Consider the following 26,061-nt stretch of genomic DNA (forward strand, 5'->3'; position numbering starts at 1 on the left):
TGAATTAATTGGGATCAAAGGACAAACTACAGTAGTTTATTAAAACGCAATTATCCCTGTTTCGTTCAAAGGCTTTCCACTTTCTCACCCTTTGAATCTAGGTTGGTCGCGTAATTTGCCTTGTAAACGAGACATTAACAAAACTGTTACAGGCGCTTACCTACTTGCTGTTTCTGCCACTGCTGCCAGGTGAATACGCCGAGATTAGCCTACTGGTTGATGAGCGACATGTGGCTTAATTGCATTTATACCCCATCTGAGAGTGAGACAGCAATCAAACACGAACTAAGTTATGGAGAATCAGCCTGGCCCCACGTGAGCTGCCCTGCGACAGCTGAGGAATTAGAAAGCCCAGCCCTGTTCAGCCAAGTCCGACCTTAAAAAACAGTCTGGCACAAACTGACAAACTAAACAAAAAGATGGTTTTTTAAGCCACTCTGTTCATCACACTGGCTTGTTACACAGCAAAGGCAAACCCATAGACAAGACTAATCCACTTCCATGTAGACATCTGGATGTCATCTCGAAAGAACGACATGAAAAGTCTCCTGTACCTCCTATTGAGAAGTCTGGAAATCTAGGATTACTGACGATTAGGCGTTATGTTTGTTTGCTAAAGAGAAGACATTTTCTCGGAAAAAGCTGAAACTTACTTTTAAACTATGTCCATGCTACCTCAGAAAGGACTGTCTTAAAAACTAAAGAAAATAGATTATTACATGGGTAAAAAGAAGCTTCAAATCAGAGTTGAAATTGCATTTATACCCCATAGAACCCAGAGTTCGATAGGGGGAGGGGTGATCATGGGGAGGACATGACCTCTGGTTGACCTGCTTGCTGGCCCAGGGAATCAGAGAGTCCTCACTGCTCTCCTGTCCTTGACATGTATATTTTGCCCACCCTTCCCACAGTGGGAGCCATTTCCAAGGACACAGACTTGGGAGAGCAGTATGTTATTAGAACATCTGCACTGTATTCATGACTTAACCAATTTGAGACCTCTGTATAAACTTGTTAGATTTGGGGGGGTGCCTGGGTGGCTCAGTGGGTTAAAGCCTCTGCCTTCGGCTCAGGTCATGATCTCAGGTCCTGGGATCAAACCCCGCATCGAGCCCCACATCAGGCTCTCTGCTCAGCAGAAGCCAGCTTCCCCCCCGCCCCCCCGCCCCCCGCCGCCTGCCTCTCTGCCTACTTGTGATCTCTCGCGATCAAATAAATAAATATTTCTTAAAAATACCAATTACATGTAAAGTATTGTGCTTGACATCTTAGAAAACACAAAAGGTGTTGTATCTAAAAATTGCCCCCAAAGACCATACACTTAATTGGAAGAGGAAGGTATTTACTTATTAAAAAGCAAACTAATGTTAACACGTAATATTCGACATCACATAGGTCAGTGCTGAGTGGTGAAGAGTATAGGTTTTGGAGCCATACTGCTGAAATCTGATCCCAGGTACCTCATTTATCTGCTGTATTTTTTTTTTTTTAACATCTCTGGGGCAATCCCTTACATACCTATGCACAAAATAGGTGTTTCAAAGTACCTATCTCATAGATTATTACAGAGAATTAATATATACCAAGTGCCTACAACAGTTTAAATGTTAGCAAAGTGCTAAGCACAAAGGAAATGTTACATAAGTGCTATGTATCTAAATGTAGACAGTAAATGGCTAGGAATAATTAGCGACTCCACATGAACTGCTCTGAGAAGAGACAAAACACAGCCACCTCTAGAAAAGAAGTCAGCCAACTTCCTGGCTTTAATTTCAGACTCATCTGTTTATCGGTTTTCAGAATTGGACAAAGTTTGTGAAAAGTTTTGTTTCCTTGAATATTCAAATTCAGTATTTTATATTAGGGATGAATTTTAATGACAAGGGAATAAGGGCATCTTAATCAGAACCCTCATGTTGAGCCTGCCCTGCTTGCAGATGGCTGTGGGAATCAATAAAGCTATAGCAGGTGCGTTAGTGTGGAAATATGCATGTGAACTCTATCTGTGCAGAACACTAGTGCATCTCTCCTATGATACTGACATATAACATGCGTCGAGTGAATATTCTTGAAATAAATTAATGAACACATTCAAAGTAGTTTTAAATGTACAATACTCAAGGCAGTATCAAAAAATACAAAACTAGGGGCGCCTGGGTGGCTCAGTGGGTTAAGCCTCTGCCTTCGGCTCAGGTCATGATCCCAGGGTCCTGGGATCAAGCCCCGCATCGGGCTCTCTGCTCAGCAGGAAGCCTGCTTCCCTTCCTCTTTCTCTGCCTGCTTCTCTGCCTACTTGTGATCTCTGTCTGTCGAATAAATAAATAAAATCTTTAAAAAAGAAATGCAAAACTAAGTAGGTACTGTTGTTCAGATGAGTTTTCCTTTTTTTTTTTTTTTTTTTGGTCTGCATATACATACAAAGTTCTACAGGTAAAAAATAATAAAAATTCATCTCAAACTGTTAGAGATTACATTCATGTAATACTAGATTTTAGGTTGCCAGTATTTTTCTTTTTGAAGTTATTTGGGGTCCAACAGTTTTTAATGCCATGAGTCTTACAAGTGATTTTCTGTGGAGACACCTGGGTGGCTCAGTCAGTTAAGCTTCTGCCTTTGACTCAGGTCACCTTTGGCTCAGGTCATGTTCCTGGGGTCCTGAGATGGAGCTCTGAAGGGAGTCTGCTTGTCCCTCTCCCTCTGCCCATATCCCCCATCTCCCAGCTCATGCTCTCTCTCTCTCTCGCCCTCTCTATAATAAATAAAATCTTTTTTTTTTTTAAAGTGACTTTCAGAGAAAGCATACAGCACTTGGTCTTGGTTTTAAAGTGTGTTCTCTGAAGGGCAGCATCAGCATCTCCTGAGTGTTTGTTAGAGATGCAAATTCTCAGGCCCCATCCCTGACCTGTTGAATCTGAAATTCTGGAAGTGGGAGCAGCAATGTGTTTTACTGAAGTCTGTAGGTGCTTCTGTCACATGCTAAATTGGGAGAATCCTGGGGTATAGCAATTTTGTGTTCCTCACTCACTCTTCTAAAGAAATGATACTGTTCTGTCTTCAAAGAAACACAATTCTCGGGTTATTTGAGGAACTTGTTCCAATATCACAAAAATCAAAATACAAAAAGGCAAAGCCCACTCTTCTTTTCTGAAAACAATGGAGCAGAACTGTTCTACCAGGGAAATTTTTTCATACACTTGGGCAGTACTTTTTTTTTTTTAAATACTTTTTTATAATACATAGCTTATGCTAAATGTATTTTTGTTCTTTATTTTAGAAACTGTCGACTTAGTGAAGAGAACAAGAAATATCACATAGTACAAAGTGTAAAAGTCACCAAAGAAAAAAAGCCAAAAACTAAATAAAGGTTGAAGAAAAGGTTAATGCTGAATTTCATTTCAAATACATAAAAATTAACAAAGACATGAAATTCATCTAAAGAGGAGGCACTTGCATAAAATAAAAATAAATTAGATGTAAAATGGAAGAAATGATTTTCCCAATTTGACTTCCATTCAGAGACACACTTGTAAATTAAAAGTAGAGATTAGGGGGGGAAAAAAAGGCAGAGTGGGGGTGGTGGCTCCTGGTTGGCTCAGTCAGTCGACCATACAACTCTTGATCTTGGGGTTGTGAGTTTGAGCTCCACATTGTGTGTAAAGGCTGCTTAAAAATAAAACCATTAAGGGGAACCTGGGTGGCTCATTTGGTTAAGCAGCTGCTTCCTGATTTTGGCTTAGGTTATGATCTCAGGGTCCTGGGATCGAGCCTCCTGTTGGGCTCTGCAGTCTGAGGGAGTCAGCTTGAGGATTCTCTCTCTCTCCCAAAGCCCCTCCCCCAACTCACACATAAAGGCTTTCTCTCTGTCCCTCAAATTTTAAAATTATCTTATAAAATAATATAAAATAAAAAATCTTTAAGAAGAAAAAAAACAAAAAGGAATTGAGAATCACAGTCTTAAAATACTGCCAAGGCACTGTCTAAACTATTCTTTTTAATGGTAATGAGCATGTGTATAGGGAACTGCACTATATTAGCCACTTTGGGAATTATAATTTAGTTGAATATCGCTCTGGTTTTCACAGAGGACACAATCTGCTGTAAAAAAAAAAATAACCACATTGCAATGAAAGTGCATGTTAAAAGCACTAGGGAGTAACAGAAATTTCATTCCAACATGTAGAGTTATAACACCACGGTCTCAGAACAAATTCTGTAGGCAGTTTTTTTTAGCTAGGCCACAAAAACAGAGCTCCAGTGAGACAAATGATGTTGGTACAGGTCTAGTACCGTGCCTCAAGTACAGGAAGTACTCTGCAAAAAGTTGTTATTCAACCTTACAGTAAATTCTCTTATGTTTACTTCCATCTTTCCTTGGAAATACTGGCTCCTTACGTAGCTGTATTCATGGACCAAAGAAAAGGAGTTAGTGGACAAGAAAAAGTAAAGACACAAGTGGCAACGACAGCAACAACAAAGACTGTGCATTGTAAATGGCTTTCAGTGAGAAACAATGAGAGACTATGGGACACACAATAATGAAACTATTAGTATAAATCAGTGTACCGGGAGAATTTATTGAACTCCAATAGTACGTAAAACTCTAGAACATGTTATCATGCACTGTTAGGGGACACAAAAACCTGCAAAGCTGGGACTGTGTGTCTGCTGAATAAGAGGATAAGACATGTGTAAGAAGTATATGAAAACTGAATACGAGGTGATAAGTGCCCATTTTATGGGGGACAATGAAGACTACAGGGTCAAGATCAATGAAATGAGAGATTTATATTGGCAGGTGGTGTTGTGAGTTTTCTAGGTTGGACTGGGATTCCTTGTTATGCTGCATTTTTAGGATAAAATCATTTTTTTTTCTTAGATTTTATTTATTAGAGAGAGAGTGCCCGCATATGTTGGGGGAGGGGCAGAAAGAGTGGGAGAAGCAGGCTCCCCGCTGAGCAGGGAGCCTGATGCGGGCTGATCCCAGGATTCTGAGATCATGATCTGAGCCAAAGGCGGACACTTAATCAACTAAGCCACCCAGGCACCCCTGGGATAAAATCATTACCTCTGTGGCTTCTCCCATTTCCAATTTCTTCCCGTGCTCCTTAAACCCCAAATGTCGAAAAGCTCACAGTGCTAAGGTGAAAGGTATATGATGGGGAAAATTATGAAAATAGTAAATGAGGAGAGAAAGGGATATCATCCGTTATCCTTGGCAAGAAACAACCAACCAAATAAGTGGGTAAGGGCCAAGCCAGAGGGGGAAGGCAGGAGGAGATTATTCTCTACAAGACATCAATGGTTCTTAGTAAAAACAAAACCCAAATCTACAGAACTAATTGCAATTGCCACCAAGTTTTCCAGTGAAACTGTATTTTTTTTCCTATTAACTCACATTCACATATCCTAAATGGTTTAAGAAATGATTTTACATGTGTTCTATTATTAATTCGCACAGCAAACATGGGTGGAAACAGCTGCTGTGGGAACTTACATGACTCGAGCAAAGGCTAACAGTAGAACAAGGCCAGGACGTTGAGTCAGATATTCCAAATCATGTTTTGAAGAGCCGAAAATGAAGATATCTCCTAACTATATTTAATACCAGAAAAGGAACGTTCCAACAGAGGAGTAACTCTCACTACTCAATAGCACCAGCAGCACCAACCGTGCAATCAGTGTTTTCCTGTCTACCTGGACGATCTCCCTGGCCCAGCTGGTGAGTCCTAAGACCTGTATATTATTCTATGGGTTTCTGATGTCAATACTTCAAACCAATACTATAAGGAGAGGACACTCTGGGTCAGCCCAGAAAAGACAATAGCGTTTCTACTTCTCTCTCTCTCTCTTTCTCTCCAGCATCCCAACTCCCATGGTCTGAGGAATTCTGGCCATATGCAGAAGCCATATAGAATTGTTCTAGAAGACGGTCCCATTGGTCTCCCAGCAGTCCTCACCAGCGTCCAGCATCCTCACCAGATGCTTGAGGGAGCCTTCACCAGGCTCTGACAGCGACATAACAGAGCCTGAGCAGTAATAGGCGAGTTGAATGCAGGCAGCCCTCAGAGCCAAAAAAGCCAAAAAGAAGTGTTACTGTTTTAAGTTATTAAGCTTTAAGGCAATTTGTTGTACAGAAAAATAACAACCAGCACCTCATTTTTTACCTGAGTTGTTTCTTTAGAGAAGGCAATTAGTTCAATTTGTAGGCTCTCTGTGCGAAGCCAGCCAGGAGATAAATGTGTAGCACCTGGTCGGGTCTGAGACCGTGTTGTGCAGACAGCTACATCATTTGGGGACCCAGTGCCAAATGAAAATGTGGGGCCCCTTGTGCAGAAAGCAGGAAAGAAGTGCTGGTACATATACATAAAATGCCTCCTCCTTCCTGTTACAGTCTGTATCTGTTTGCTTTTGTTGTTCCATGGCATTTTCAGAAGAGCTCAATTTACATTTTAAATTTTGAACATTTTTTTCTTTTTTTTTTTAACTCTTCATCTTTTATTACACAATGCTCATTTCAAAGGCAAATAAATATCCAAAGACTTAACTTATGGGTGGAATCACCAGGATTACAATTCACATTACTGCGATTCCTGCCCAAAGGGTACCACAAGCCCACCAAGGGAGAGAAATACAAGCCAGATTCAGAAAATCTGGAATGTGAGAGTGAGAACCTATCCTTAGGGACAGAGCCAGCCTAGGGAGCGCTCTGGGATGTAAGGACTGTGGCACGAGGGTGGACCCTCACAGGTGGCACAAGCCTGAGACCGTCGAGCAATGGAGACTGCACCCGTGCTCACTGGGCCTGCGGCAGACACAGGAACGATGCCTCAGAGGGCACAGGGTCTGGAGAAGTCAAGTTCCGTGTCTCACTGCTCGGTGGGCTGTTCCACCAGGACAGATGGGCCACCCCCGAGGATATTTAAACCTTTGTCCTGAGAGGCACTCAAACCTCCACGAGGGGTGGGCACCAAGCCAGTTTCAGCAACCAGCGGATGGACCACTGGGTAAGTGCTGCTAGTCCGGGGTGGGAACTGTTCTAACAGGTTCTAGTTACTGTAAGGGCACACATCCTCCCTGAGCTTCCCTGCACCCATGACCAGGCTCCTGTTGGGGAAAGGCTGGCAGAGGTTACGGGGTGGGGAGTGGGGAAAAGGAGGCTGGAGGGTCCAGGATGCCAGAAAATCAGGGAGCTAGGAAGCAGGGACAACCATCCAGGGAGGCTTCAGAGGAGTTGGGTGGCTGTGAGGCTCCAGGGCCCCATGCTTGCTCCATTGTCCCCTAAGACTTGCAAACCCTGAAAGCAACATGCAGTGTGTGCCATTGGGAAGGGAAACAGTCAGGAAGAAGTTATACATGTAATTAATATCATAACAGAAGTCCAAGGTGCAATGGGGGCCAGTGGAGCTGGGGGGGAGGGGTCATCTTTGAAGTATGTAGAAAGACTACTCCTCTTTCGGATGAGACCAGAAGGAGGAGCTTGTTTCCTGGTATCTTGCTTTGTGGGAGGGACAGGAGCAAGGTTGAGTAGGGACATGGAGAAAGGGCAGAAGAAGGGAAGGGCATTTCTAGAAGAAACAAGAAGCATGGACCACAGTACTGTCTCTTGAACAGAAGCTACTTTTATAAGTAACACAAACCCAATGCTCACATACTTAGGGGGAAAAAAGCAGGTTCTGCCTGACAAGAGAATGTGACGACTCTAAAATGCAAACCAGGAGCACTGTCTCAGAAGAACAGAGGAGGAGAATAGAGACAAAACAAGTGTTCTTCCCAAACGCAGAGTCTGAAATGAGGACACACATGTGACCAGTTCTTCTGGAAGTTATTGCAGAAAGCGCCGTGAGGAAATGGGGATGTAAGGCGGAGAAAGAAAGATAAGTAATGAAGTTAGTTTTGCTCTGTGGGTAACTGCCACTTACCCCCCTTCAGCCCGGAGAGATAGCACAGAAACCCCCCTCAGAGTTGTCTCCTGTGCGTAAGTAAGGAAGCTCTGGTGTTTTCACGAACTCCCATCCTTCATCAGTGAGGCATTGCCCCAGGGGAGCTAACAGTTCCCCAGCACTGTTGGTCTGTGGCACGTGTGGCAACAGCACACTGCCAGGACCCAGAAATGCCTCTAGCAGAGACCAGGGGTGCTGCTGGCATCCCTCCTGTAGGTGAACTTCTGGACAGGTGGAGGAGGTGAGGGTGGGCCACTGCTGCCCACCCCTCTGACTGAACTGTTCCCTTAGCTGAGGTAAGGAAACGTAAATGAGAACAGCAGAAAATCCTGGAGAAAACCAGGACCTAAAAAGGGAGAGATACAGGGGTAGCTGGTGCTTCCTTGTTCTCCAATGAAAGTCATGGAGTCGCAGAGTTTTAGTGTTCAGTATTTCAACCACCACCTTCCATGACAAAACTGTGTTTGCCAAGGGCTAAGTCCCTTGTCCAGAATTTCACAGCCATTATGGGCATGAGTCTTCTCACATTTGTTTCAGCCTACTTTCTACTATTACACACCTGCTCGCGAACAAGGCTTTCACCTTGAGAAGAAACAAAAAGAATAAATGGGGATGGCATGATCATCTTCATGCAGACAGGACATAAGCAGCTACTGGAGAGTGGGTTTACAAGGGAAGCCAAAACAGCAGCCAGATGAGAAGACCTCCACCTTCCTGAAATACCCGTAAATATTTATCCCCAAGAACTCACCCTTTCTCCATCTTCATATCCTCTACAATTCTGGAGAACTAGCAGTAACGGAAAATGTTTCACAGAATATTGCTAATGTGCCTTATAGGTACACTGAGGTATATAACACACAAATAAGGAATACGAGATTTTCCCTACTTTAGTAATAAAGAGTGAGACTGAATTATTGAGGGTAGTCAGGTATCAGTAATCTTCCAAGTAATAAGTTAACATATGCCAGAGGAACAAAACACTACTAAGCCCAGATACATCACGGGCTTCTAAGAAATGACTTAACGAGCTAAAAAAATCAAAAGTAACACAACATTTAATCATTTATAGAAGGACAATGTTCTTGGAACTGTCCTTTAATAGCAGTCTAAAATTATATCCCCTAATGTAAGAACATGGTTTTGGCCACTGGCGTGGTTCTGTAGGCACAGTGATTTATCCAGGGAGTAAAAAAAGATTTGAAGTAGTAAAACCTTAAATTTGAAAGGTTATCTTCTCTGCCTGGACAATAGCTATATATGGGGGCCAAAATATAACTTGAACAAATAATAGAATATCTACAAATTAAGGACACACTGTAAAGTGACCAAAATTTTTAAAAATAAGGTGAGTAGAATTTTTCTTTAACAATACTGACTACATCCCTGAGGGCACATGTAAGAATAAGTCACTGTAATCACTACCATGAGCAATTTTAAAAAGAAAAATGCTAGAGAGAAGTTATTTTAATGGTAGTTAAGTCTTTTAGAGACCCAGGTAAGCTTCTGACATATATTTCAACTGTCCCTAAAAACTTCCCAAAATGATACACCATGCCCAAATCTTTCTATTTAAATAGCTTCAAAAGATCACAGTCAATCTCACACAGCTCATATATTTTTTTAATTCAACTTTTGTCAAATTGATTTAGGATTTTGAATTGGACTTATGTCAATTTGATTTATGTTTCTGCTCTCAGTCGATGCTATGTGTACTTACTATAACTGAGTTGTCACAGAGGGAAGGGGATCCACATGGACAGAGATGATATACCTCCCTAAGGGCCATTAACTGGAAATAAGAGAGCAGGCCTCACCCTTTGCTTTCGATGGCCCCCGAGCTTCCAGAAACATGTATCTTGCAGTACCGGGCACAGATCAGAAGCGTGGACTCCAGTGAGATAAGCTAGTAGATATACGCTATTCTTTCGGGGAAGGTAATGTCTCCCATAAAGTTCCTTTTAACTTTTAAGGAATGACTGAGTTAAGAAACCGTTTAAAACTCATTACCTAAGTGATAATACATTTTTGTTCAGCTTGTCTTGCTACAGAGCGAGAGCCTTCATGGGTGTCTTAATTTTTCCCACTTTATAGACATTTTCCCCATGCCAGGGAGAAATAGTTTGCAAGGTTTTGTGGAGGGAAAAAAAAAAAAGTGTGAGACAATATTGCACCATCAACACTCACATAAAATGAAGTTCTTAGCCAACAAACTTGAGGACTTGACAATAAATGATCTACCCTTTCAGGAGCAAGATTGTGATTTTGCTATTAACAACTCTTGGCCAAGATGTACAGTCCTATTTTCAACTTGTGATCTGCCATTTTCACACATAATCTCCAAAATATTTGATGTCCTGCTAAGTATAATTTAACTCTCTTCTTTCTTTTTTTTTGTTAGTTCATTACTATATTTGACTTCTATAAATCTAAACTAAAAAGTGAACCATAGATGTCTATAGATATACATCAAGTATAGAGGTCCGTCAATATTTTCTTTGATCACTGCCAAACAGTGCAGTGATAAGATTCCCAAAATGACCTTGTGCTTATATTTAATTTTCAGAAAACACACTCTCTCTAACAATTATGGCATAACTTCTACAAATACCCACTGTTGCTCCCACCCAGGAAACCATGAAAAGTCAGCTTGAAAACAACATGTTTTGAAAATATTTGAAGGGAAAATGGTTTCCACTTAGTATCTACAGACAACAGAATCGAACATGATTTTAAGCCCATAACAATGCCAGAAAATGTACTTATCTACGTAGATTCTCAGGTACAAAACAGGACCATTAAAACTTTACTTTTTCGGGGTACCTGGGTAGCTCAGTGGGTTAAAGCCTCTGCCTTCGGCTTGGGTCATGATTCCAGGGTCCTGGGATCGAGCCCGGCATTGGGCTCTCTGCTCAGCGGGGTCCGGCTTCCCCCCCGACTTGGCTCCCTCTCTGCCTACTTATAATCTCTGTTTGTCAAATAAAAAAATAAAATCTTTTAAAAAAATAAATAAACTTTACCTTTTCTGTAAACTTAAAGTTGGGACCACTAACCACTCCGTCCACTTTACTCCCTTCAGAGAGCAACTCTTTTTTTTTTTTTTTTTTAAGATTTTATTTATTCATTTGACAGAGAGAGATCACAAGTAGATGGAGAGGCAGGCAGAGAGAGAGAGAAGGAAGCAGGCTCCCCGCCGAGCAGAGCGCCCGATCCAGGACTCGATCCCAGGACCCTGAGACCACGACCCGAGCCGAAGGCAGCGGCTCAACCCACTGAGCCACCTAGGCGCCCTCAGAGAGCAACTCTTAGAGAATAGGTATCCAGAAAGTTATGAAAGTTTACTCTTCATAGATCTTCAATCAAGAAAACAGCCTTATCGCTGGCCAGTTTATAAGTAGTTCTCTAATTGGAGAGAATCCCCTAAACCAGCCATAAAGCCTAATCTATCCCTAGAATTTATATAAATTAGATACTGATCTCAGAGGATTTCTGGCAGCCTGAACTATACTTGCCAGTAAGCTTCTGATACTATGAAACTGATACTATGAAACTAAGGAACTCTGTCCTTCCTCAAATTCCTCAAATTAGCAAATACTATAGCACTCCAAAGCAATACTGAATTCTAGTAAGGACTGCTGAAATTTTCTTGAACTTTCGGTATTAAAACCAGGCAAGGCCCCCAGACAAAAAAAAAAAAACACTGGGGGACTCATTTTCCACAACTTGCACCGTAGGCACACAATTCAAACTTGTGTCTTAATAGAACAACAAATGTTGACAGGTTTTAGACAATGTTGTTAGGGCGACAGTGCCATAGTTCTCTTCTATGACCTGCCCCATACCTATGGCTTTCAGCACCTCACCGTCCACTGTTCCATCAGGGAGGTAATAAAGGCAGTTAATAGCCTTGGAAGAAAGCGATGATTAGATGCAGAATATTCTGACAAATACATTTTGTTTCATGTCATATCACGAAATTTAATTAGTTATTTAGCTGGTTCTTTTAAGACTACTTCCTCTGACCTTTCCACAGCGCATGCAGTGCCTTAGGATAGAAGGAACTCGTCGCTGAGTCTTCCATGTTCCTGCAGAACAATAGGTGTCACAGTGAAAGCCGATCAGTCTGCGTAGGAAAATGTTTTTCCAAAGGAGTTGAAGGACTCACACTCTGCATGATGCTTTTCTTTCTCATTAAGCCTGACATTTCAGTGCTTTGTTGCAAATTAAAAACACATGATTGCCCTGGACTGTCAGTGTGAAGTTTTGCCCAATACACAGAACACATTGCAGGAAAAAAAAAAAAAAAAAAAAAAGAAACAGAAACAAAAAAAGAAAAAGAAAGAAAGAGAGAGAGAGAGAAAGCAAGAAAGCCAGTGGGTGACAGAGTTCTTTAAAGTGTACTTGGGAGCTAAGGTTCACTTTATGATCATGACCAAGTAGCAGCAAGAGCTGAGCCAGTTTTCAGACAGCCATGGGCAGCTGCTAGACTACTGACTACCAGACCGGCCTACAAAATAGATAGATCTGAGAGGACTTCAACCAGAGCACCAAGCACATTTGCTTTGTCTATTCTTCATTCCAAATTAGCCTGCCTTTTCCACAGGCAAAGGTTTTGTTTAAGTTCTGTGATTTACATTTTGACCCCCATTTCAAACAAGCATCTGCTTCATTTTTACAAGTGGGGATCTAACCAGAGAGTGCTGGCAAGCCCCTGGAAAAACAGAGCAATGGTCTGTTAGGGGTGGGATGGCTGTTGGATCCAGTGAAACTATCATTATGATGGAAGGCTTGGATTGGCTCTGGAAGTTGAAAGGCTGAGAGCACAGGCACAAGTCACTGGGATCTTTTCATACAGTCTTACATCTCTTTTGTTTTACTGATAGATGTCAAAAATTAGTGTGTATTTTTTGTAAACATAACAGTTGTTGCCCTATTTAGGAACTACACCAGAAACGGGAATGCTACTCTGAAAAAGTACTTGGAGATCACCCGCGGAAATTATCATAATCAATTTGTCAACATTAATGCTGACATACCTATTAAGTTTCCATTAGGTATACAGATACACATTTAGAAATACTACAAATTTTTGATTCCTATAATTAAAATAGAATTTTCTCATGTAAAATACTCATTTATCTGTCACCGAAGCCTCTTGTAGAACGTACTAGGAAATACATTTCTATTTCATTTACTTATTTATTTACCCTTAGAAATAATAGGCATGGATCCAGTGAGGCAAGTTATGAGGAAGAGCCAGAAAAATCATGTTCTGAGTATAAATAGCTACACCAGATTAATTTAAGAGAGCTCTACAAAGATGGTCTGATAGATACAATAGTCTCATTATTTTATAATTAATGGATTTAATATCACTTTATAATTTCTATTTCTACATTTTTCCCCTTCACCTGGATGTAAGTATGCCCAAAATTTAGGAATCAAATTTACTTTAACAAGTATGAGATGTTCCTATTTGTTTTTAAACATAATCACTCCCTAAAAAACATGTAACATAGTAACACGTAACGTAACACGTAACATAAAAAGAATTCAAATGCTAGGTAGAATATCTGCATTTTGCAATTCATGTCATCTCTGGTAAGAAAGTATTCGCAAATTATATCCATTAAAATAAAGGAGTGAGTTTAATAAGCTAATATTATTTAAGGAATTAATCAACATGGTCCATTGGCTATCCATGGCTATGTAGCAAAATGAGTGGCTGAAAGCGATGAACATTTATTACCTTCCAATTTCTGTGGACTGCAGGTGCAGCTTAGCTTAGTGCATCTGGCTCAGGGTCCTTGATGAAATTATAGTCAAGCTGTCGCCTAGGGCCATGTTCTTACCACAAGACTGGATTGGGAAGATGCCCTTTCAGTGTGGTTCCTGAGGCTGTTGGCAGGTCTCAGGAAACTCACATCCCAGTGCACATGTCCCTCCCTGCACCTCTGCCTCACAACACAGCGACTTGTTTCTGCACAGAGTAAGTGATCCAAGAAAGAAGAAGAGAATATCCAAAATGGAAGCCATAGTCTTTTCTCACACAGTCTTGGTAGTGAATCCCATACTGCTTACTATATTCTTTTCTTTTTTTTTTTTTAAGATTTATTTGTGCGAGTAAGACAGAGCCCAAGGGAAGAGCAGAGGGAGAATACAGACTCTGCACACTGCTGTGGGTATGGAGCCTGATGCATGGCTTGATCTCAGGACCCTGAGATCATGACCTCAGTGGAAACGAAGAGTCCTGCTCTCAGCTGAGTGCCCAATGTTCTTTTCATGAGGAAGTCTCTAAGTCCAGCTCACACTCAAGGGAAAGGGGCTGAACTAGAGGGTGTGGATCAGCCACATAATATATATAAATAATATATTATAATATGCTATTTATATAAATATATATTTATAAAAATTATAAAATTTATATGAATTTATATATTATATATACAAATTTATATATTTATATATAAATTTATTTATATAAAATATATAAATAGTATATTATAATATATTATTTATATATTATGTGGCTGAAATATATATATTTTATATATACAAATATATAAATAATACATATTATATATAAAAATGATATTTATTTATTAGACATGGGATCAGATCCCATGACAAGGGATCATCTAGGTGAAGGCAGAGATGCCTTTCATATAGTGTGTTGAAACTCTTTTGAAAATATATCCCTTAGGTCTTGGTTCTGTTTAATCAAAATCTATTTCTCGTTTGTAGTAATTTATTCAAATATTCTGTATCAATATGGTATCTCATTAATTCCTGGACTGAAGGCTCCACTAAGTACATTTAGATATAATGTTTTACTCCAAATAGAGTAAGTTATGTCTCCTGACGTGGGCCATTTCCCATGCTGTAAAAAATGAATCTGAACTTAATACACTACTTACAATTGCCGTCTAGTGGAATTCTTAATTATCAAACACTTGCTAAAGGCCCTTAGATTGTTTGGAAATGAGATTATGAAATCCTCCAGTAAAGTCTTAGAAAGCTCCAGTTTGAATCATAAATCAAAGTTGATGAAGAATAACTTCCATTTCAGTTTGGCAAGAATACTTTTCTGGTTCAGCGGAAGGGGATTAAAGTATGGATGGAAACAGACAGAAAATATAAAAGACCTGGAAAAGTTGATTTGATCCAGATCTACCATTGCCTCAGTTTTTTTTTTTAATGAAAGAGGGAAAAACAAAAGCATAAATCAAAAATAGGTTATACCATCTATACTTGCCATTCAGATAGCTGTCATTCAATTGTTATTTCTCAAGGTAGAAAGTTTTACTCAAATCCTCCTCCAAATTACTTATATTGTTTTTCTATAGTCATCATCAAGGATTGAATTTCAAATCCAATAATGAGTCACCACTTCTGGCCCTTCACAGTTAATGGAAGGATCTTTTCTATACATTCCATATTGGACTGTTACATTTTCGGCTCTTTCGTGAGAAATAACTAATGGATCAGATCATCAGAATCACATCGGATCCCTACTGCCAATTTTTTTTTAAAGATTTTATTTATTTATTAGACAGAGATCACAAGTATGCAGAGAGGTTAGCAGAGAGAGGGAGAGAGAGAGAGGGAAGCAGGCTCCCCACTGAGCAGAGAGCCCAATGCGGGGCTTGATCCCAGGACCCTGAGATCATGACATGAGCCGAAGGCAGAGGCTTTAAACCACTGAGCCACCCAGGCGCCCCCAATTTCTTTTTTGAACTAAGAATTGGTCAGGCCAGTTGACCTGTGACCCATCAGTATTTCAGAAGATGTTATGATGGAGAACTAAATCCTTTCAGAGCATCTGTCTCCCTGACCGGGCTCTTGCCCGTGGTTGGCCCTAAATCGAAACCGTTGGATATGTCAAAAGACAGATGCTAACTGATCATTCATATCTGCAAAAATCACACCTCATAGCACAATAGTCCTCTCAAGGCTTTCAGAACACCCGCTGTCGAAGTGATTCATCACTTTCAAGAATGCCATTTTAAAATATTTCTAGCAATCACATAAGGCACATGCTGAGAATGCTATGAATTAGATCATTTCAAATATGTAGAGGAAACTTTGTTTCCCTAACTGCCTCCATTATAGTAGGAAAAGATATCATTCCCAATTTAGACGTTAATCATAAGTGATAATGCAAGTTCATATAAGAATAGTTTGCAGAAGTATGCACACAAAAATACACGCACATGTTATATTCAGGGTTGCACATACTGTAAAGAGTAATGGAGCAATTTGTCATCTAAAATGATGCTGAGGGGCACCCGGGTGGCTCAGTAGGTTAAAGCCTCTGCCTTCAGCTCAGGTCATGCTCCCAGGGTCCTGGGATCGAGCCCCGCATCAAGCTCTCTGCTCAGTAGGGAGCCTGCTTCCCCCTCTCTCTATGCCTGCCTCTTTGCCTACTTGTGTTCTCTGTCTGTCAAATAAATAAATAAAATCTTTTAAAAAAAATGATGCTGAGATAAACTTTTACCAAAACATAAAGGGTACATGTATGAACATATAGACACCAAACTACTAAGGTGCACAAGCTGAGCAATTTCAAAAGGAAAAGATGAGTGTTAAGAAGTGGTTTTCAACCAACTCCACACATAAGAAGGGAAATAATCAAGATTAGAGCTGAGATAAATGAGGTAGAAACCAGTGATACAGTAGAACATATCAATGAAACTAGAAGCTGGTTTTTTGAAAGAATCAATAAGATCGATAAACCATTGGCGACACTAATCCAAAAGAAAAGACAGAAAGCTCAAATACATAAAATTATGAATGAAAAGGGAGAGATCACAAGGAACACCAAGGAAGTAGAAACAATCATTAGAAGTTATTATCAACAGTTATATGCCAATAAGCTAAGCAACCTAGATGAAATGGATGCATTCCTGGAAAACTATAAACTCCCAAAATTGAATCAGGTCTATTCAAAATTGAATAGACCAATATCTAGTAACAAGATTGAAGCGGTGATCAAAAACCTCCCAAAAAACAAGAGCCCAGGACCTGACGGATTCCCTGGGGAATTCTACCAAACTTTCAAAGAAGAAATAACACCTATTCTCCTGAAGCTGTTTCAAAAAATTGAAGCAGAAGGAAAACTTCCTGACCCTTTCTATGAAGCCAGCATTACCCTGATCCCCAAACCAGGCAAAGACCCTACCAAAAAGGAGAATTTTAGACCAATATCACTAATGAATATGGATGCTAAGATTCTCAACAAGATCCTAGCAAACAGGATCCAACAGCACATTAAAAAGATTATCCACCATGACCAGGTGGGATTCATCCCTGGGCTACAAGGATGGTTCAACATTCACAAATCAATCAATGTAATAGAACAAATTAATAAGAGAAGAGAGAAGAACCACATGGTCCTCTCAATTGATGCAGAAAAAGCATTTGACAAAATCCAGCATCCGTTCCCGATTAAAACGCTTCAAAGTATAGGGATAGAGGTAACATTCCTGAACTTCATCATATCTATCTATGAAAGACCCACAGCAAATATAATCCTCAATGGGAAAAAGCTTGCAGCCTTCCCGTTGAGATCAGAAACACGACAAGGATGGCCATTCTCACCACTCTTGTTCAACATAGTATTAGAAGTCCTAGCAACAGCAATCAGACAACAAAGGGAAACAAAAGGTATCCAAATTGGTAATGAAGAAGTCAAACTCTCTCTCTTTGCAGATGACATGATTCTTTATATGGAAAACCCAAAAGACTCCACCCCCAAACTACTAGAACTCATACAGGAATTCAGCAACGTGGCAGGATACAAAGTCAATGTATAGAAATCAGTGGTTTTCTTATACACTAACAATGAAAATACAGAAAGGGAAATTAGAGAATCGATTCCATTTACTATAGCACCAAGAATCATAAGATACCTGGGAATAAACCTAACCAAAGAGGTAAAGGATCTGTACTCAAGGAACTACAGAACACTCATGAAAGAAATTGAAGACACAAAAAGATGGAAGACCATTCCATGCTCTTGGATCGGAAGAATAAACATTGTTAAAATTTCTATACTGCCTAGAGCAATCTATACTTTTAATGCTATTCTGATCAAAATTCCACCGGTATTCTTCAAAGAGCTGGAGCAAATAATCCTAAAATTGGTATGGAATCACAAGAGACCCCGAATCGCTAAGGAAATGTTGAAAAACAAAAATAAAATGGGGGCATCACGTTACCTGATTTCAAGCTTTACTACAAAGCTGGGATCACCAAGACAGCATGGTACTGGCATAAAAACAGACACATAGACCAGTGGAACAGAGTAAAGAGCCCAGATATGGACCCTCAACTCTATAGTCAAATAATCTTCGACAAAACAGGAAAAAATATACAGTGGAAAAAAGTCTCTTCAATAAATGGTGCTGGGAAAACTGGGCATCTATATATAGAAGAATGAAACTTGACCATTCTCGTACACCGTACAGAAAGATAAACTCAAAATGGATAAAAGACCTCAATGTGAGACAGGAATCCATCAGAATCCTAGAGGAGAATATAGGCAGTAATCTCTTCAATATCAGCCACAGCAACTTCTTTCAAGATATGTTTCCAAAGGCAAAGGAAACTAAAGCGAAGATGAACTTTTGGGACTTCATCAAAATCAAAAGCTTCTGCACAGCAAAGGAAACAGTCAACAAAACAAAGAGGCAACCCACGGAATGGGAGAAGATATTTGCAAATGACATTACAGACAAGACGTTGATATCCAGGATCTATAATGAACTCCTCAAACTCAACACACACAAAACAAACAATCATATCAAAAAATGGGCAGAAGATATGGACACTTCTCCAATAAAGACATACAAATGGCTATCAGACACATGAAAAAATGTTCATCATCACTAGCCATCAGGGAGATTCAAATTAAAACTACATTGAGATATCACCTTACACCAGTTAGAATGGTCAAAATTAGCAAGACAGGAAACAACATGTGTTGGAGAGGATGTGGAGAAAGGGGAACCCTCTTCCACTGTTTGTGAGAATGCAAGTTGGTGCAGCCTCTTTGGAGAACAGTGTGAAGATTCCTCAAGAAATTAAAAATAGAACTTCCCTATGACCCTGCCATTGCACTCCTGGGTATTTACCCCAAAGATACAGATGTAGTGAAAAGAAAGGCCATCTGTACCCCAATGTTTATAGCAGCAATGTCATGGTCACCAAACTGTGGAAAGAACCAAGATGCCCTTCAATGGATGAATGGATAAGGAAGATGTGGTCCATATACACTATGGAGTATTATGCCTCCATCAGAAAGGACGAATACCCAACTTTTGTAGCAACATGGACGGGACTGGAAGAGATTATGCTGAGTGAAATAAGTCAAGCAGAGAGAGTCAATTATCATATGGTTTCACTTATTTGTGGAGCATAACAAAAAGCATGGAGGACATGGGGAGTTAGAGAGAAGGGAGTTGGGGTAAATTGGAAGGGGAGGTGAATCATGAGAGACTGTGGACTCTGAAAACCAATCTGAGGTGTTTGAAGTGGTGGGGGGGTGGGAGGTCGAGGTACCAGGTGGTGGGTATTATAGAGGGCACCGACTGCATGGAGCACTGGGTGTGGTGAAAAAATAATGATACTGTTATGCTGAAAATAAATAAATGAAAAAAAAAAAGAAAAAAGAAAAAAAAAAGAAGTGGTTTTAATTTAAAAATTCAAGTTTGTCCTATAGGCCAAAAGAAAAAGAAAATCTGATTATCAACAAGGTGACCTAAACTTCTATTTTAATTTCTACTAGAAAATAGGTCTTTTAACCATTATTTGAATTCAACAGCTTTAAATTTTATTCTAATATGGCTGTCCCTTTGTCTACATATATGCTTTCTCATGGTGGAAACAAAGTCTTAGTCAAGATCTTTACAAACACAGAAGATATTTGCCTGCCCTGGCAGTGAGGAGGTGTGTGTTATGAGGAAGAGTATCAACCCGTAAAAGATACCCTTGTGGTTTAGTTGTTACTTATCAGCTGCCCCCAAAATAACAACTTTCACATATGGGATCAGATATTACTCAAAGACAACAGTATTGAATGAACTTTCTGTTGGTTGACCTATCCTCTGTTTTTCCCCATCCTGGCCTCTTGTGTGTCTTGCCTTAAGAATACGACTCAGCCATTACTCCGCCTTGACGTAAAATAGCACTTAGTGATTTTATCTGGGAATGACTTATATTTTCAGTGGCTTTTCCCTCCTCTCCTAATTTTTCTCCATTTCTTATCATAATGAAACTCAGAAAAATGCACGAGTCAAAAAGCTTTCAATATACTCTGAGGCCTTACTTCTATGATGGTCCTACATGACTTTGATGTGTTTATGTTTCAATTACTATCTGTTTTAGGCTCCAAAGAATTATTGTGAGAGTGAAAACTTAATGGTAACAAATGATTACCGTTCAGGTAATCACCATTTATTCTGCTAGTGCTGCCATAACAAAAGGCCAAAGACTGGGCAGTGTAAACATCAGAAGTTTATTTTCTCATGGTTCTGGAAAACAGAAGTCTAAGATCAAAGTGCGAGCTGGGTTGGCTTCTGCTGAGAGCTTTCTCCTTGGCTTACAGATGGCCATCGTCTCTCTGTGTCCTCACGTGGCTTCTCTGTGCAGCACACTCCTGGTGTCTTTATGACCCTTTATAAACCTTTATGACCTCATTTACCTGCTTATGTCTTGAAAGGTTCTACTTCCAAATACAGTCACATCGGGGGTTAGTACTTCAACATATGGATTTGGGGAATGGGGGAAACAATTCAGTCAATAACACTGGCCCATATGCTGGGATTTTAAAGGACTGGCTCTTAGTGATGTCTTTAAGGTCCCACAGGACACTCTATGTATGGTTCATCCAGGATTCATTCAGCTCTAGAAGGTCCATTTGCTAGTCCCATCACAAATCATCAGCTACCTCTGGACTTGTGTCTTGGTATATAGAACAAGTATATATGTGTCTGCAGTATTGGAGCAACCAATGGCACTTCGAAAAGAAACTCTTCTAATCTTTCCTTTACATATCAGGAAATGAAGCAAAACGTTTACTAGTGACTCACAGTGATCCAAGTGACTGTCCCATAAAGGTGCTAGTCTCATGACCTAAACCTCTATCCTTTTTAGATGTATTTGTCATGACTTAGAGCCATCTGAGTGAATCAATCCTCATTCACTCACTCACTCACTCACTCACTCTCTCATTCATTCATTCATTCATTCATTCATCAACTATTTGTGTTGAATGTGCTAGTCAATATCCAACACACTGGGATTCAGAGGTAAGGAAGATAAGGTCCCAAATTATAGCTGAGAACTGAATTTGAACTTCCAAAATGTGGACCTTTGACCTAAAGTTCAAGGACATAATCATGATCTTGGTTTCAATACCATAAAAAGGTAGAAAAAAATTAAAATCCTTTCAGGTCAGGACTTCTGTGAAGCCATACAGTGCCACTGTGCAAGTTTAAAAATGGCAACCTTGGGGCGCCTGGGTGGCTCAGTGGGTTGAAGCCTCTGCCTTTAGCTCGGGTCGTAGTGCTAGGATCAAGCCCCACATCGGGCTCTCTCCTCCGTAGGGGGCCTGCTTCCTCCTCTCTCCCTTTGCCTGCCTCTCTGCCTACTTGTGATCTTTGTCTGTCAAATAAATAAATAAAATCTTTAAATATATTTATATATATAAAATAAACAAAAATGGCAACCTCTGTGGACCCAGACTGGCACATGAGCAGTCCAAGCATACAATGAATATCCCTTTCTTCAATGGACACAGGCTAAACAGAATGCACAGACAGGATTGTGGCCAACTATAGACTCCTCGGTTGTACCCACTTGTCCAAAGAACACAAACTGCACAAATTACATGTGGCAGTTGTCTTCCAAGTAGTGGAATTCAGAATATATTGGGAAGCAACACAGGCCACCAGGGAACATTCCAACTGAACACCACCCCATAAACCAAAGAGTTAATCTGAGAAGATTAAGGTCCAGGAGATTTCAAGGGCAATCCAGAGATTAGAAGAATAGTCAGTAGACACTCAGAGACAAAATAGGGGAATATTTAAATTCCACAACAATGAAATTCTGACAATCTTTGTGATTGACTTTATCCCAAGCAACTCTTTTATCTTCTAGAGAGAACAAGAAAGGTAGACTACCTGTATACATCATGCTTGTTCCAGCCATCTATTTTCTGAATTGGATTACAGATGAACTATGAATAGGGACCAAAGCTGTGAATGCCATGTACCTTTGAAGTACTTCCTAAATGTAAAGCAATAAAATCCTATTTCCAACAGAAGAGAGAAAGAGAAAGAGAGAGAAAGAAAAGAAAGGAAAAAAGGGAAAAGAAAAGAAAGGAGGGACGTAAAGAAGGAAGGAATGAGGAAGAGAGAAAGAAAGGAAGGAAAGGAAGGAGGAAGGAAGGGACAGAGGAAGAAAGAGGGAGGAAGGAAGGAGGGAAGGAAAGAAGGAAGGGTGGAATGGAATAGGAAAGAAAGAGGGAGGGAAGGGTGAAGGGAGGGAAGAAGGAAGAAAGGAAGGGAGGGAGGGAGGGAGGGAAAGAGAGAGAAAGAAAGGGGGAGGGAGGGAGGGAGGAAGAAAGGAAGGAAGGAAGGTAGGTACGTAGATAGGAGAAGGGAAGGAAAGAATAAAGGAGGAAGGGAGAGAGAGAGAAAGAAGGAAGGAAGAGAGAGAGAAAGGGAGAAAGGGAAGGAAGGAAGGAAGGAAGGAAGGATGGATTTAAAAATCAGCTACGTAGACACAACTAATTTCTAGTCACAGAAACAATTATTGGGTGAAAAGGGCAGTCTCAAGGGTCCTGCATATACTATCCTACGATATCACCATATTTCATTTATTTTAGTTAGTGTTTTTCCAGTAGGTATGCATGAGTGCATGTCATCAATTCAGTGAGTGAGAAGTTTGATAACATCATTTTTCTATATCATGAAGATAAATACACAACTTAGCTTTGGGCTTACAATTAAATGAACCACAAAACACTGATTTATTAAAACTCTTTGCAGATTTATGGACAGAAATTTATTCATGCTCAAAGGTAACAAGAAATTGTTGTAAAGGTTACTGAACTGAAATTTTTTATTATTTTTAATCCCAGAAGGAAAAAAATGTAAGTTAAATCTCTATTCCCTTAATTATGTTATGTCATATTTAGGTGGACCAAATTAATAATAAGATTGATAGGAAATATTGCAGGTATATATGCTGATCAAATGTAAATAACAGTTTTCTTTTTTTATTATGGTAATCTAGTTGACATACAATGTTACAGGAGTTTCAGGTGTACAGCATAGTGATATGTGGTTTAGTATCAAAACCAGCACACTATTTGTGACCACACATCAGCCCTAGATTGTAGGATTATCATCTAGAATCCATATTTTAGATGTCCACCAACTGTATATCTCCCGAGAGGGTTTCTCTAATATCTTCCATGCCTTTTTCGAGCGCGGCTAGAACCTTGAGAATTGTCATTCTAAACTCTAGATCTGACATATTACCAATGTCTGTATTGATTAGGTCCCTAGCCTTCGGTACTTCCTCTTGTTCTTTTTTTTGTGGTGAATTTTTCCGCCTTGTCATTTTGTCCAGATAAGAGTATATGAAGGAGCAAGTAAAATACTAAAAGGGTGGCAACAACCCCAGGAAAATATGCTTTAACCAAATCAGAAGAGATCCCAAATCGTGAGGGGGGAGAAAGGGGATAAAAAGAGGTTCAAAAAGGAAGAAAGAAAAAGAAAAAAAGAAAAGAAAAGAATTAAAAAAAAAGAAAATGAATAAAGAAAAATATAAAAAAGAAAAAATATATATATTAGATAAACTAGTTAAAAAATGTTAAAAAAGAAAAGGGTAAAAGTTAAAAAAAAATTTACCAGAAGGTGAGAAAAAAAACAAAAATGAAAAAGAAAAAAATTAAATTAACTGCAAGACTAAAAAAAAATCACAGGGAAAAAGCCATGAGTTCCGTGCTTTGCTTTCACCTCCTCTGGAATTCTGCTGCTCTCCTTGTTATTGAAACCGCACTCCTTGGTAGGTGAACTTGGTCACGGCTGGATTTCTTGATGATCTTCTGGGGGAGGGGCCTGTTGTAGTGATTCTCAAGTGTCTTTGCCCCAGGCGGAATTGCACCGCCCTTACCAGGGGCCGGGGTGAGTAATCCGCTCGGGTTTGCTTTCAGGAGCTTTTGTTCCCTGAGCGCTTTCCTTAGAGTTCCAGAGGACGGGAGTACAAATGGCGGCCGACTCCCGACTCTTCTCCGGCTGGAGGAGCCGAGAGCCCGGGGGCCCCACTCCTCAGTGCGCCCTCAGAGAACAGCGCCCAGTTACTCCCGTCTGCCTGACCTCCAGCCGCGCTCCGAGCTCACCGAGCCTGTGGCTGGTTCAAGGTAACCCCGATCTGTCTCTGTAGCCGGCTTTCCCATTCCAATACCCGCAAGCTCTCAGACACCCCTGATCCTTCTGTGACCCTGCGGGACCTGAGGCCACGCTGACCCCACATGGGCTTCGCCCCGGTTTAGCCTCTGGAGTGATGTCCCTCAGCGGAACAGACTTTTAAAAGTCCTGATTTTGCTCCTCTGTTGCTCCGCCGCTTGCCGGGAGCCGGCCCCTCCCCCCGGGGTCTATCTTCCCGTCACTTTGGATTCACTTCTCCGCCAGTCCTACCTTTCAGAAAGTGGTTGTTTTTCTGTTTCCAGAATTGCTGTTCTTCTTCTCTTCGATCTGCCGATGGATTTGCAGGTGTTTGCAATCTTTAGATAAGCTATCTAGCTGTTCTCCTGCTAGCTGAAGTAGTCTCAGCCTGCTACTTCTCCACTATCTTGACTCCTCCCCCAGATGTCCACCAACTGTAATTCTCACTTCCACAAGCACATTGTTTTTAATCTTTATCGAACCTACTCTGTCTTCATTTTCTACTAGTATGTCCTAACCTACACTGCCATTGCAATTCGTCCCATGAGCTTGAGGGGCTGTTGTTTCTTACGATCACCCCCATATCTCTCCCACCGTACCACCACAGTGGCTGGTTTCAACAAACAGATATATGACTAAGCTATAGTCATTTGCTTCACTCAGAGTCTCCTTTATTTGTATTTCCCCTCCTTTGTGATTATCTAGCCTCTTAAAAGTCTCCTTTTATGTTCTCTAATTTAAAAAATACTGAACCAGAATTCAAGTAAAATCAGCCATAATCATGTGACTTTAAATGTATAAGAAGGGATGCCTGGGTGGCTAAGTTATTTAAGTGTCTGCCTTTGGCTCAGGTCATGATTCCAGGGTCCTGGGATCAAGCCCCTGTTTGGGCTCCCTGCTCAGTGGAGAGTCTGCTTCTCCCTTTCCCGCTCCCAATGTTTGTGCTCACTCTCTCTCTCTTAAATAAATAAATAAAAATCTTTACATAAAACAAAATGAAGTGTATAAAAAGTTAATGTATAAAACTAAATCCATATCTTCCTCTCTACCAATCTATCCAATTGTAATGGTCAGAAGTTAAAATTTAATAGGTTAGTGCCCATCTTTTCTCTCTTTTTCTCTCTCTGTTTTATGTGTGTGTGTATACACTTAACTATACACCCTCTTATTCCCTCTAAATATGGGAATGTGTGCGCACACACACACATTCCTTTTTCCATTGAAAATATCTTACAGATCTATATCTCCATATTAACACACGAAGAAATACTTTATTCTTTTTTTAAGATTTTATTTATTTATTAGAGAGAGAGTGAGAGAGAGCATGAGAATGAAGAGGGCCAAAGGGAGAAGCAGATTCCCTGCTGAGTGGAGAGCCCAATGTGGGACTTGATTCCAGGACTCTGGGATCACAACCTCAGCTGAAGGCAGTCGCCTAACCAACTGAGTCACCCAGGCACCCCTAGAACTACTTTATTCTATTAAAGGGCTGTATGATATTCCATTGTATGGACTCCCTTATAATGCATCTATACTTCAATGAAAGATAGTTTACATGCAGTTTTGTTTGTTTGTTTGTTTTTATGTGGGACACGGCAATGAAATTACATACATCTTTAGATAGTCTATGCAAGACATTTTTTCCATGTAATAAATTTTTC

General features: G+C 40.2%; 1 protein-coding gene across 1 annotated transcript in view; it reads right to left on the reverse strand.

The window, feature by feature from the left end:
• LOC116587173 (protein FAM170A-like) overlaps window positions 1-26,061 on the reverse strand; it is a 932,324-nt gene that overhangs the window by 56,592 nt on the left and 849,671 nt on the right. The gene's annotated exons all lie outside the window — the stretch shown is intronic.

Source organism: Mustela erminea, chromosome 3 (assembly GCF_009829155.1).
Source record: "Mustela erminea isolate mMusErm1 chromosome 3, mMusErm1.Pri, whole genome shotgun sequence".
NCBI classification, from domain to species: Eukaryota; Metazoa; Chordata; class Mammalia; order Carnivora; family Mustelidae; genus Mustela; species Mustela erminea.